We start from the raw sequence: 15,361 nt of genomic DNA, 5'->3' as shown, positions 1-15,361 counted from the left end.
TTACGCCAATAAAATCAAAGTAAATTTTATCATTTTACATTTAATTTACTTTATCTGATTCCACTTCCAAACTTTTAATTCGACAATTCCTTTGCTTAAAAAAAATAATAATTCAACCATTCAATTTAGTTGTTGTGTAATATGGTGCAAGTATGCTTTGAAAAAAAGTGTTAAGTTGCACAATTGGCAAACAATTCATTTTGCATCTTCTTATATCAAGCTTGAAAGTTATCTAAGGCATGATATGAGTTTCCATATTTTGACGGGCATGACTTGTATGCAGAGACTTTTTTGAAGTTTTTACCTGCCCAAACAGGAAAAACCAAAAACAAAAAAAATGTTGATTTTCTTAAATGATACGGAGGCCTGCTGTCCCAATGTGTTTATATAATACAAAATTTTATAGACAATTTTTGCAACATTTGGCTTGTCCAACAAATGTTGGAAGTTGATAGTGGATAAATTTATTTCGATAGTATGATAGATGATTTTGATTCGAAAGGGGCAGCAATATTGACCTCTGTATGATTATGTGTTTTTCGGTGTTTCTAGATATCCTTTTTTTTGGCCAATTTTGTCATTTGAATGTTTATGATATCAAGCCAGGAAAAAAAAAATCGCTTACAGAGAGCCCCATTTCTCTAGCTTCGCCTAGAGCCCCCAGATAGTTTGCTACGGCCCTGCATGAAAGAGCAGGTGGAGCACGGGCCGTTGGGTTGGAGTAAAAAGTATAGCCTTCCTGACAGTAAAAAACCATCTTCCTTTACCAAGACTGGTGGTGTTCTATGTTTCAATCATAGCTCTCTCGTTATTTATGACGCAGTAGTTTCAACCTCGAAAGAGCTTGGGGAATTTAGTGGAATTTCTCAAATATTCCCTCACAAGAATACCTTGGTATCATTGAAAGAATTAGGAGAAGAAGATATAAAAGTAATGGATACACTACTAGTACCAGTACCAGTACCAGTTGAGATTTTTCAAGAAACAAAAAGCTGGGAATTGCCGACAAAGTCGAGATCCCTAGCGCCTGGATGCACTTATTAATTGGTAATCTTCGCCGAGCTTTTGAAGTAATATTCATGTCATTATAAATGTTTATATGGGTTTTAACTTGAGATTGCATAAACCTTTTGTCATTATCTTAATGACAATTGTATAAAGCTTGCTGTTAGTCTGTTTTTGTGTCAGCAGTCTCGATTTTATGGTAGTTTTTTGTTTAATTTGTTGCGGACTTGATCTAGTTGAAATTGAAGGATGTGGTGCATATGTTAGTAACTTGTTTTGGTCTTATTCGTACATATGTGGAAGCAAGATTGTGGAAAGTGAGACCTTTCCCCTGTAGCACGAGGGGTTCTAATTTGTTCTTGCTTCTTCACATAATCGACCGATAATTTGGGGATCCGCATGTTATGTTAAGGCACAATCACTTTCGTAGCACAGAATTATGATCTGGAAACAACATCATTCATCAATAATTTTGTAAGAACAATAGAGTCAAGTAGCAAGATTTCAGTGTGATAGAAATTCATGATTTTCGTGTCAACTGTATCGTCAACTACACCAAGCTAAATATTTGTCTTAAAATAATGCTTATTTTCCATCTGCCTTAAAAAACTTAATTCTGCCTAGGTACCTTAAACACACTACTACTACCAGGTTGTAGGACAATGATATTTCTGTTGACTGCGACGATTTTGCTATCTTCTTCGGATGGATAAATTTTCTTATAGTTGTAGTTATCCACACGTTTCATGCCTACTTCCTCAGTTGTATCAGTTTCTGTATCGTTTAGCTCTGGGTCAGTTAGATTTCAGTTTGCATCGTTTCAAACTGTAGCATCTATCCATTCTAGAGTCGTCTAAGTCGTGTCTCAACTTATTTACTTGCAAGTTGCAAATTTTCTGCACCTTCTATTGTGCCCGTTGTAAATTCCTTTACAAATTATCATGAGTCTACACTTCTTGTTTCTGAGACAAATGTTATGTTTTAAAGCTATAATTAAAAGGAAATGAAAGAAATATTTCAAACTAATAAACCTCTGTTAAAAGATCTTGAAATGAAAGAAACAAAGAAAGCCCACATAATTATCTAAAACAGCGTTGCTGGACTGATTTCCTGGATTCTTCCTCTTCATAATGGTTTCCTTCGCTAGTTTCTTATCACCCACTTGTTGATGCAGGTTCGTTCCTTGTTTTGTGGAGTCTCTTTCATCGCTACAATTTCTCCAAGTGTGTTTCCATCATGCCTAACCCTTACTCTGCAGATGAATACTTTTTGGCTTTCTGTTTGGACCTCTGTATCTATTAGCAATACAATTACCACTAATGGTGTGACAGTAAGTTACTGCGTATTGCTTCTTTATTAATACTATGAGTTGCATTTGATCTTGAGTTGGGTTTCCCCTGTAAGTTAAGTATGAGTTTTTCTGGTTTATGCTTTTGATGTCTTGGAGATTTTGACTGACAGATCTGGTAGATTGGTTGGTATGTTTTGTGAACGCTTATAGGCACCTTGTATTCCATATAAACTAACAGGCACTTAACAACTCCCCTAGCTCTATACCCAGTACTAACACATTGCCAAACTCTTATCCATTCTTCGATTGTTCCATCTATATTTATTGGTACCTTCCAGCCAAGGCCAAACTACTCCACTGAAGGGTTAGTGCGACTATATGTGTGTAAGAGTTTCTTCCGCAGCATCACATATGCAACGGTTAGGAAAAATGTCAGCTGTACGGCGGCTAAGCTTAGATCTCAGTGGTAGAATATCGTTATAGCATTTCCAAATAAACCCTTGTATTCTTGGCATGACACTCTATTTCTATATCTTGTTTCAAAGGCGCGGACTCTTTGTTAGCATTTTACTTTGGGGTTGTGCTGGTGAATCAAAGTGTTGTTCTGGGGATCAGACAAATTTGATGACTGTGAGTATGACATTGCTTGTGAAAGGCCACGTAAGTCTGTCAGACTGGGCACCCTTGCTTGTGAAAGGTCCACTGACTCGATATTGTCCACCATATCAGGGTGGAAGACTTGTTTCAGGAAGCAAGGATTCCACTCCCTAGTTTGCTTGTGAAGTACCTCATTTTTACAGTTTTTAAGGTGTTCGTGATAATAGGCTTAGTTGATTCTTTACTTATTTTTGCTTTGGAGTTTCTAATATGTGCCCAGTTGAATTGTAATATGGTTGCAGTTTTGAGAACACATCACTTGAATGGAGAGAGATACTTTTTAGATTGGGATTTCAGTGGCTTCCACTGTTGCAAGATATAACTCTTATAAAAATTTACTGATTAGACCTATATTGGGCCGAATTATATATACTTGGCCAGCTAAAATATATAAGACTATTGGCTCCTAGTAACCGACCGTTCACTAAATCACCAGGGAATATCAAAATAAAATAGATGAGAAAACACAAACTCTCATCATCAATGAAAGGTGGTACCAGAAATCCATCCATAATTTCGTAGTTCGGTTAGAGGTTTAGATTTAACTTGTAATAACAGCACGGGAATGGCGGATGCTTGTTGATAATATTAGATAGGGTCCGAGATGGTTCCAATCACACATGACCTTCACTATCCAACAGTAACGTCCTCTTCATGTAGCTAAAGAAAGTATCCACCATAAGGTTTTTTTTTTTGATCGGTAAAGAAAGGATGTTATTGATCAAAAAAGAGAGGGTATAAAAGAATTATACCACCCTAACCAAAGTACAAAGAAAAACAAACAGAGAAGAGATGCTAAGAACAGGCTGAGAGCACTCAAACAATATCAAAGTAAATTTTACACCATTCTCTCATCACTTTCTTAGAGTCCACATCTTCAAACTCCTTAAAAGCTAGAGACCAAGTGAACAGGATATAAATTGCTTTGTTAGCAACAGCCACAGCAGAATTAGGACTATCATTAAAGATTCTATTGTTTCTCTCCTTCTAAACACACCAAATGATTGCAATTGGAACAAGTTTCCAAATATGGCTCTTGACATTGTCAGAAAGTGATAGCTTCCAAGCTTGAATTGCAGGAATTACCTCATTTGGCATTGCATAAAGCCATTTTAATTTTGCAGTCAAAAAATCCCACACGGATCTTGCAAAGTCACAGTGAAGCAGCAAGTGAGAAGTAGTTTCAGCAGCAGTACAAAAAAGATAATTCTCTGGAACACTTATTCTTCTTCTTCTTAACATGTCTCTTGTAGCCAACCTGCCATGAGCAATCAACCAAAGAAAGAATCACACTTTTGGAGGACATCTTAAACTCCAAATATAAGAAAAAGCTGGATTGTGTTGAACCTCTTCCACAGAAAGCTTGTCATACTTTGATTTGACTGAGAAAACCTTTTTAGGAGTGTATGGCCAAAATATTTCATCTGCCTGACTTTGATTGAACTTAAAGGACTGCAGATCAACTAGAAGAAGATTTAATTTATTTATTGCAGCAACGCTCAGTCTTCTAGAAATATGTAAGTTCCAGGTAATAACATTAACATTTAAAACACCCAAATCTGCCACTGAAGAATGCTTAGCTCTGGATAAAGCAAAAAAAAGAGAATACTGAGATTTAATAGGCTGTTCATATAACCAATTGTCATGCTAGAACTTCACTAAGAGACCATTATTAACTTTGAACCTAACAAACTTACTGAAAGATGAATTTTTCTTCATGATTGCTCTCCACACAGACCTGCCATAAGTGCATTTTGGAATTTTATCCACCAGAAGTTGAAGTTGAAGATGCAGTTTCTCGCAAAGCTGATACTAGACCGCAGTTCTACTCAGCATCTTTTCCGCTAGGTAGTGAAAGGAGAGGTCTCTTCAAACCTGCGGAAAGCAACTACTCAAGAAGCTTTCTAAGTGTGTATTCAGATTACATGTCGTTGCGACCTCTACCACCAGCGTAATGTCACCACCGCACCTGCATATATCTAGCTACGGAAGGTCTCCAGCTCCAGAAAGAACATTGAACCATCTTACTCTTAGTTAGACATACGGTTTAAATCGAGCAGTAAAAACATGATACATTCACATTGATACCTTTGTCGAAGAACATTCATTAGCCTATCTTTTCTGCTATAGATATATGTTATGGCCCATAAAAATAAGCCCATGCTTATCAACAGTAACGAGTCCATTTTCTTGGTCCATACATCATCCACTTCTATTTTAATTTTATGTTAGATTTTTATGTTTGAAAAATAAAAGGTCAGCGAGTTATAATCCCAAAGGTGTCGTTATCCATCCACAAAAAATTCATTGAAACAAAAGTAACACAAAAACCCCGAAAAATAAAAGTAACACAAAACCCCCAAAGAATTTGATGAAGCAAATTTTGGTTTCATCATAAAATTTGATGAAACATCGTAGAATTTGATGAAACCAATTTTGAAATTTGTGGTTTTGTACCAGTTTATCAAAAAAAATTTAAGATGGAGTTTTAATGGATCCCAACATTTGAACGAGGTTTTTGTACCACAAGTTTGGTCACCTTGGGTTTTTATGACCAGTTCTGATTAGGAAAAGAGAAATAATGTTATAAGTTGGAAACATACAGTCAACCAAAGTACAAAAACAACTAGAAATTCTTTTCTAATGTGTTCGCTCATCTGTTTTCAGTTCCGTTCTGACATCTGTGCATCTTCCTATGTACGTTTCCACCCGGAATATGTAGTTCAGAGAGAATGTTGTCCTCCTCAAGACTGTCAATAAATTGTATATGATTGAATTCAGTTTGGTACTGGTATGGCCAAAGACTTCCTTGTTCCATATCTTGATCTTTTCCTTGAGAGCTTTAAGCTTCATCCAAAGCATTGTACTTGGTGTACCTGCAAAACAAAAAGAAAGCCACCACTCTTCTAGCAATTGTAAAAATCCATTCTCCATGGAGGAGGAAGAAAAGTTGATGTACAAAGTTGAATTTGAGAAGATAACCCACCCAAATGGAGGAAAATACTTGAAAGATTAAGTCAAAAACTAAGTGGCTTCAGGAAGGGGACAAAAACACATCTTTCTTTATCGAAAATGCAACCGCAAGGAGGAGACATAATAGAATGAAACAACTTTACATTGATGGAGAGCTTGTTTCTGACAGAACTAGTTAGACTTCAAGAACACATTGGGGCTTACTACAACTCATTTTTTTTTGCCTAAGATGAGATTATAAGGATAGTACTTGAAGGCATAGAGTTTGACAAGATAAGTAATCTAGAATCTGATATTCTGGAAGTTAATTTCACGGAAGAAGAGGTTATCCATGCCATCAAGACTTAGGAAATGATAAAGCACCTTCCCGGATGGATTCCCTATTATTTTCTTTAGCAAATGTTGGAGTTTCATCAAATCTGATATAATGGATACTGTTGCTGAATTTTGCTCTACAGGTTATATTGATGCCAAGCATAATTCTACCTTCATCACCTTGGTTCCAATATTACATAGAGATTATAAAGGATTGCAGGCCTATTTGTCTGTTGACTAGTGTTTATAAACTCATTTCCAAAGTTCTTGCTACGAGGCTCAAGTTGGTTATGGATAAACTCATTTCACCTGTAAAATGTGCTTATATAGAAGGTAGACAGATTATACATGGTTTTCTAATTGCGAATGAACTTATTGATTCAAGGCTCAAATCTGGGAAGGATGGTATAATATGCAAAATCGACCTTAACAAGGCGTTTGACAGAATTAACTGGAAGTACTTGGAGTTTGTACTTCAACAAAACAGATTTGGTAGCAAATTGTGTAATTGGTTACGCTTTTGTTACTTAACCTCAACTCTTTATGTTCTTATTAATGGCTCATCATTTGGATATTTTAGTAGTTTTAGAGAGGTAAGACAAGGTTGTCCAGTCTCTCCTTTACTCTTCAATATTTCAATAGATGGGTTTTCAAAATACATGGATAGCGTTGTAGATCTGAACTTATTTAGTGGTTTTTCTGTTACTGCAACAAGATGCAGATGACACAATTTTCTTTATTGATTACAGCAAAGAAGAATTGCATAACCTTTTCTCTGCATTACAATGCTTTTTTATAGCAGGATTAAAGGTAAGTACTTCTAAAACTATATAGATAGCTATTGGTAATGTACCTGAAATATCTACATGGGCAGCTGAATTTGGTTGTGCTACAGATAACTTACCGTTCATGTATCTTGGTATGCCTCTGGGGGCAAAAACAACATTCAAACTAATCTGGAATCCAATTTAGAAAAGTTTGATGCAAGGCTATCAGTCTGGAGGAAAATTTCTTTTTCAAAAGGAGGTAACCTTGTCCTTCTGAAATGCATTCTTTCTTCATTGCCTATGTATTACTTCTCTTTGTTTAAAGCACCCGCCTCTGTCACAAAGATTCTAAAGAAAAAGATAAGAAACTTCCTTTGGGAATATACTGATGGTTCTCAAATTTCTCATCTAGTAAACTGAGACCCTGTTCGTGCTGACAAGGAGAAAGGTGGAATTGGTGTTTGCAATTTAAAAAAAAATGAATATGACAATGCTAGATAAATGGTGTTGGCAATTTGGTATGAATAAGAACAACTTATGGTACATAATTATTGTCGATAAGTATGGTGACGATTTCTCTTGTTGGGTACCTGGTAAAGTAAATCAATCTCATGGAGTTTCTTGTTAGAAGACTATAACGGATTCTGCTCATCTGGTGAGTAAAAATTCAACTCTATTTATTCACTCAGGAAAACAAATAGCTTTTGGAATGATACTTGGACATTAAATGCTTCTTTAGCTTCCACATTTCGTAATCTTTACAAACTTTCAAGAGAGAAAAACGTTAAGATTGCAGAGATAGTTACTATGGTTGGCAGTTGGAAATTCAATTTTAATGGAAATCTTACGGGTACAAAAAAAATATGTTTTCTGAGCTTCTTTCTCTCATTAATGATTCCCCTTTGACACTTGATAATCTTCAAGACACAAGAAGATGGTCCCTGCATAATACAGGTGTTTTTACAGTAAAATCATTATACTCAAAACTGGTGGCAGATGATGGTGTGAATGATTTCTCCTATGCATTTATCTGGAAGCCGGATATTCCCCCAAAATTTAATTTTTTGATGTGGTGCATTCATATGGTAAACTTAATACCATCGACATTATGGAGCATAAAGGTATCATAATCTATAATTCATGTGTTCTTTGTGGAAATGGTATTGAAACCTGTGATCACATTTTCTTACACTGTAAAATATTATCAATGGTTCTATAGATCCAATGTTGGTCTTGGGTTGTGCCCAGGAATATGAGTATGCTGGCTCATTGTTCGCATCATAAGCACTTTTGCAGTGTAGGAAAATTTCATTCGGAGTCTTCTCCCTGCTGCTGTCATATCAACAATTTGGATAAAAAGAAATCACTGTATCTTTAATAGGAATCATAGTTTCAAAACAGATTCAGAATTAGGCATTAAGGTGAAATCCTTAGTCTTATTTTGGGATAGTGTTGTCGGTAGAAGAGTGCGCTTGAACTTTGCGAGTTCAATTCTCAATGACTGGGATTCTATCTTCCAGTAAGCTTTGTAATTTTTAATTTTTTTCTATTTTCACTTTACCTCTGGTAGAGTGGTAGAGCTTCTATACATTCCTTATCTAATATATCTTCTTTTCTGATCAAAAACATTAAAAATACTCCCCCAGTTCTAAATTAGATGAGCTAGTTGGTTTTAAATTTTGTTTCATAAATAGACGACTTATCTCACTAATCAAGAGGGTATTTATAAATCTATCCTTTTAATTGATTACTAGTTTGTCACCCGTGCGATGCGCGGGTCTATTTTTGTTTTATGAGATGTTGGATAATTTCATTTAAACCAAAAAAATATTATTAAAATGTTATACAGATTTTTAAAAATTAATAAAAATGTAATCCGATAGAAAAAAAAATTATAATTAAAAAAATTATGGTCGTGCATTAATTTATATTTTTTGATCAAATTTCAAAAATTCTACTTAGTCATCTGGAAAGTATGGCACATTCGTGTGCTGATTCTGATAATCTTCAGTATTGAGAATTCATTGTTGGATCGATTCATTAGATTGCATCGTCTGATCAACAATGATACCTAGATTGTATTGTTTGATCAGCAATTCAAAGAAAGAAGTTTTATTTTTGTAAATATCGAAGTGTCTCGTTGTTGTTGAATGTGTAATCATACTACAATTCACCAATTGTTTAGCTGACCTCCCTATTACTATATCGATTGTTGTTGCAGTTCCTTCTCCTATTTTTTATCTTGTAGTGTATGTATCTGACTTATAAGAATATGCGGCTTAATAGTTTTAAGAATCAAAAATTATGTGTTTCCTTAATTACTATGATTTGGGAAGTATAATTGTTTCAAGAATCCAAAATTATGTGTTTCCTAAATTACTGTGATTTGGGAAGTACGATTGAATTGTATCTAATACACCAGTAACTTTTACTTTCACCCTTTGCTTTGGGACAACACACTTTGAAATCCATGTAATATATAATACCAATTTGTTCCTCTAGAAAAATTTCAAGTATTGTTGCATGGTAAGCGAGTATTTTGAAATATGGGTATCTTTCAACAAAAAGTTATCCTCATAAGATTGAAATGGATTTACATTTGAAATTAAATACCGAAAATCATTATGTAAATTATAGAAAAGAAATCTAGGCATTAGTCTCCATTGTCGTTTATGAGGTATTATGTCCTTGTTTCCTTGTCTGCTTAGCTAAAGTATCTACCATTTTATTACTACTCCTATGGTTGAAAGAAAAATCTTGAGAACTTCTGGTTTAGAGATTATGGCCTCGTTTCTCCACTGGATTGTGTTTACTTTACGCTGTGACAAACACTAGGCTACCCTTCTCCGAAAGCTCCGCGGGACCACCTACCACTAGTGTCATATCCGGCCGGAGGGATTTATTGTAGGCTCCCGGCCCTACGAATGTCAGATGCAAAGCCTCGCACCTCATTAAGATCATATTGGCATACTCTCCCAAAAAAGAAAAGCAGACCCCATTGAAGACGGGAGTGAGGTACAACAAGGCCATTTCTGTCCACCGCCCTTCTCACAGAGCCGTGCTTGGACGTTACCGCTCATACAGCTCCCAGCCTATTATCCCATTGCAATTTCCTTCAATCAAAAAATGTTGAGTGTCCATGTTTGCAACCAACTGTGTTGCTTCTAGCAGAGTCGGTCTTCTGCCTCTTCATGGCTGGAGGAATTGTTGGTCACGAATCCAGCTTGGACAGTTGTACCTTAATCAGAATGAAGGATTAATTCATATCGTGCAGGTGAAACTTCATCAAGCCGAGATGCACCAGAATTTATCTTATACTGATAAATTAGGTGGTCTCCATTTTTTTGTTTCAAATTATATTTGTGGGAAGTACTGAGTTTGAATAAGCCCACTATCAGTTGAAACATAAATCTGCAACAGGGAAGGGGACTGGAAGTTCAGATGTCGAAGAACTCCTAGTGAAGTCTGCAAACACATGATGTGAATTCGCTGCGGCAATGGATGTCGATTGAGAAATAACCCAAGTAACCAACCTCTTGTTGGGGCAATCTATATTAGGGGTGACCAAAAACATCCACACTTATGAAACCAATCCGCATTTTAGCTGGTGGAAACCCAATCCGTCTCTCGGGTGGATTAGGTCCGGGTGAATTTTTGAAACCGGTCATTTTAACGGTTGGACGTGGGTAAGACATTACCCATCCGTAGGACACCCAATCCGGAGGGAAATATTAGAGCGTGAGCAAGGTACTTACATTTAGAAACCATAGAAACAACCATGATCAGAATGAGAGAGACAGACAAAGTTAAGGATACTATGGACCCAATATGCATGATCACTAATCTTTTGTTGTCTGTGTTTATTGGACACACTACAAAATTAGTATTTTGTAATTATGTTTTGAATTCCGCCAATCCACCCGCATCCACTCCATTCATCCGTTCACTCGTGTATATTTTACCCATCAAGTAATGGACTGGACACGGTTACATTTCCATATCCGTCATTTTAATGTATTGGACACGGGTGGATAATATATATATATATATTTGTTAGGGGTAAGCTATGAGTCACTACAAGAAAAGTTGGATTAAGCGACCAGGCATTTTTGGTTGGAAAAGCCCATATTGAGTCGCTCTAACCCTTAAAGCGACTTAATTTGGCTCTCGCTCTCGAGTTGCTAAAGGTGGGATTTCTACAAGTCTAGAGAAGCTAGGCAATCGCTTTAGTAATCAAACAACTATCATGTAGCGTCTTTTTTCTTAATTGCTTCATGGATAAACCGACCTCCCTAGAGCAAGCAAAATAGTGATCGCTTTAAAGCTAGACCAACCAAAATACAACAAGTAAAACGTTGATCACTTCATAGATAGACCAACCATAATAGAGCAAGTGAAACTCCGATCGCTTCATAGATAGACCAACCATAATAATAGAGCAAGTGAAATACCTGAAGTTGGTTGCTTATATTTTTGAGCTACCAAAATTTTTGCCGGTGCCGGAAGTATCTGTCCGATTTCGATTTAGATAATCCCAAATTGAAATTAAAATTAAAATTGATACTAAAACAAATTATGAACCAAATTAAAAACTGAATCAAGTTTTATGATATCACATAGATCATTTACGTCATTTCTTAAAAAAAAGACAAGATCTGTTGTTTGTTACTACATAAGATCAGTTTTACAGAACTTCAACACCAAAAAAAATTAAAAATCTAACAACACTTTTGTTTTAGTAAAACCTTTCTAGCCCTTGGACACACCGACTGCACCAACACAACACCAGAGCCTGCAATACAACTGCCTAGCCATTGCTTCATGATTGGAAGGCCCCTTATCAAGGCCTCCGCAATTGTTCCAAGTCCAGCCTACAAAAAATAATAATCATAAGAACTAAAAACAAGACAATGCAAGTAAAGATGGATAAAGTGACCAATGGGTTTCCAGGAAAATACTAATAAGAAGAAATGTGTCTCCATACTTTGGTTATAATGCAGTCACAAGCACCCATCCATTTCTCCATTTGGGTCTCGAATCATCTGATCTGTGGTGAACAAAGAAAACTGTTATTGACTCCAGTAAAAGCATCTAAAATTGATTTTATCAAAAAAAAATCCCACTTGACTACATAGTTAGATATACAGAACAAGTGAATTACCTATTACCTTTACTGGACTTTCCATGGTGATCTGTCCAATTGGTTTACCAAGTTCTGCACTGAATAGTGCTTCGCCGAGAGCTCTTGCAGTTTTCTTTACAGCCGAAAAAACGAGGGCCTGGATGGCAAAGCAAACACGCGAATCTGGGATGACTCTAGGCCATCAACCAACGCCCTCTTGGAAACCTCGTCCGAAGGGCAGTAGCATTGGTTGACACCAGTGTTGAACCTGAAACAAAAAAAGAATGATTGTATAAGCTCACAGATCATTCTCAAGCAAACTATGGTTCGTTCGTATTATGAATAAACTGATTCCATTTTTGTACATCAAAGGCATGGTCTAAAATATTCTTCTGATAAAATGATTCACTCATTTGAAAGGAAAGTTTGAATGATTGATCTGATAACGTGAAAGCAACATATGTACTAATTCACACTAATAAGAATAAGGAACTCACCATGTGCGATGGAAGGTGTTGAGATCTGTAATAACAGTAACAAAGACAACCTTCTTCTGAAGGCCCTGCCAATTAAGCTTCATGTAAGCTGCAATGGCTGCCATTCGTTCCTCATCTCCACCAGTCTTCCTACAACAAAACAGTAAAGGTCAAACAAATATTCTTCACCCATACTGAAATAAGCACAACATCATTGCACAAATAAACACTAGCTCACTTGGCAGTATCATTGTCCTAGAAATGGTTATGTAACTAAGACTGAGTGGCATTGTTGTCGTAACTCTTGAGCATGTAAGATTGGCAGGAAGAATCAACTACAAGTTGAAATTAGTAATAAAGAACTAAGAGAAAGAGAGAGACAGAGTGAGTTACCTAAATTCCTTTTTCTTAATTGTCGTTGCCTCGCAGTCATGTTTTCATGAGCCACAGCCTTTGAGAATTGGGAACTATATGTAGCCATGTGAAATCCTCACAATCATGTTTTCTGGAATCTCTTTGTTTAAGAAACTGTGAAGCTTACCGAGCATCTGTTGTAAGCTCAACAATTCAAGAAAAGTAAGCAAACCAACATAAAAGAGAGAAGAAAAATAAAAGTGAAGACTGGAGTCTGAGTTACCATGATTTCTATTCTATCCGCACAAGTAAGCCATTTGTGCATTGAAGAATTCCTCCAGTTTAGATCGAAGATCCTAAAAGTGAGATGCAGACAAGATAATCAGTCAGTATCATATCAAAGTAGTCTCAAAATTTAAAAGGAAGCAAGATATATACCCTAAGTATGCCTAAATCAACTTGTAAGTCCTCCTGGATTCATGAATTTTAGAAATATGTCTACACAGAATTCAACTGTTTGTGTTCCAGCAGTTTCAACTGTTTCCACATCCTCTTCAGCCACAAAATTCGGCTACACCAATCCAATACACATCCAAAACAATCATAAGTTCAAAACTAAGAAATGATATACAATCCCTAAGTCCAGTGAATACAACTAGAAGTAAATATTGCAATAACTTAATCAAATTCAATCCAATGAAGCTCCAAATTCAATTATTAATCCTAGAAAGAGGTTACATACAACAAAATAAAACAAATTAGCTGACTTAATCCTAGAAAGTGGTTACAAATTCTATAACAAATTAGCTGACACAACAAGAAATTCAGCTGCAAGACTTTGATAACTTGCAATTCTAATACTTAAACGAGAAACAAAACCCTAATTACAATTTCATATGGCCCCAAAACACAAAACAGGAAATTAAAGTTCCAATTTCAAGAAACCGCAAAAAATAATCACAAAGATCCACTTACAGAGATCCATAATGTGATTCCTGCAACTCGCAAAATCATCCACCACAATATCTGCACAAAAAAACCCAAACACACATTCAAACTCTAATTCAAACAAAAAATTAGCATCAATCAAAACAATAATAATCACCTAAAACTTAGCTTCTCTAATCTTCATTAAAACTCACACATCAATCACTAATTCTTCCTCATCATAATGTGTTCACCGAACCCACTTTAATTTCTCAATTTCTAACTCAATTACCGATTCACTGAGAAAACCCTAGTTCTCGATTCATAACAGGACTCAATCCTATTCTTCATAATTAGCAGAAACACCAACTCCTGCTTCTTTTATACATCCTCACGATATAAATTTCTTCAAGCCATAACTCAATTTGACCTCTCGATTTTCAACTGAAGAAGAGCAGAAAAGAAGAACGAAAAGAAGAAATAAGAAGAGAGAATAAGAAGAGAAAATGAGTTTCAAAGAAGCAGGTGAAGAGGGGGAGAGGAGACGACGATGACGAGTAAAAGATGGGTTAAGTGAATTAGATTTTCTCAAGTAATGCCGCCGGTCATCGATCTATGGAGGAGACGAAGAGCAGAGAAGATGAAGATAGAGCAAAAAAGATAGAGTTCGAGTGGTTGGGAGGGTTTGGTGGGTGAATGAAAGTGATGGACGGAGTTCGTTGGATCTATCCATACGGATTGAGAAAAGAATCTGACGGTTGAGATTTTATTTGTGATGCTCATACGGATTGAGACGCATTTGTGTTTCTTTTGTGTTAATACGAACTCATGTTTTCGGTTTAATTATCAACCTTTAACATGAAAAAAAATCCAAAAAAAATATAAATAAATTTAGAACATTATTTTCGACATTCTGATATAAAAAAATCCAAAAAATATATAAGAATGAATCGGGAAAACGAAAAATGAATTCGATAATTGGTGTGTTTCTTTGTGCTTTCTCTTTGTGTTTTTGTGTTTCGGGTTTGAATTTCGAATAGTCATGAAGTAATTTTTACAAGTCATACAGGTCATGAAGTAGATTTAGTTCACACTGGTAAACTCAGATTATAAGATTACTAGAGATGCACCACGAAATTCATGATGGTTCAGACTTCAAACTTAGCTGGATACATCATCAAAATCGATAAATATGAAGCTCAGTGTTGATTCGAACTCCAAATGTGGTATAACAACATACAAACTATGATCCAAGAACCTATGGGAGGGTTTCTGACTTCAAACTTAGCATGATACATTATTGAAATCGATAAATATGAAGTTTAGTGTTGATTCGAACTCCAAATGTGGTATAACAACATACAAACTATGAGCCATGAACCTCCGGGAGGGTTTCTGATTTCAAAACTTAGCATGATACATCATCGAAATCGATAAATATGAAGTTTAGTTTTGATTCAAACTTCAAATGTGG

At 35.8% G+C, this 15,361-nt stretch overlaps 1 long non-coding RNA gene across 4 annotated transcripts; it reads right to left on the bottom strand.

Annotated features, from left to right (window-relative positions):
- Positions 1–11,650: 11,650 nt before the first annotated feature.
- Positions 11,651–14,186, bottom strand: LOC113353228. Of its 4 annotated transcripts, none has more exons than XR_003361163.1 (9): positions 14,066–14,186; positions 13,936–13,986; positions 13,399–13,531; positions 13,244–13,316; positions 13,000–13,154; positions 12,628–12,756; positions 12,170–12,398; positions 11,993–12,055; positions 11,651–11,879 (listed from the first exon to the last, which is right to left on the bottom strand). It is a non-coding gene; the product is annotated as an uncharacterized LOC113353228 (long non-coding RNA). The 4 variants fall into 4 exon arrangements; XR_003361162.1 differs by having other exon boundaries at positions 12,177–12,398; XR_003361165.1 differs by having other exon boundaries at positions 12,177–12,398; positions 12,628–12,752.
- Between the last annotated feature and the right edge of the window lie 1,175 nt (positions 14,187–15,361).

Source organism: Papaver somniferum, chromosome 2 (genome assembly GCF_003573695.1).
Source record: "Papaver somniferum cultivar HN1 chromosome 2, ASM357369v1, whole genome shotgun sequence".
Lineage (NCBI taxonomy): Eukaryota > Viridiplantae > Streptophyta > Magnoliopsida > Ranunculales > Papaveraceae > Papaver > Papaver somniferum.
The sequence above is the reverse complement of the archived record's forward strand: the minus strand, read 5'-3'. Positions and strand labels throughout refer to the sequence as shown.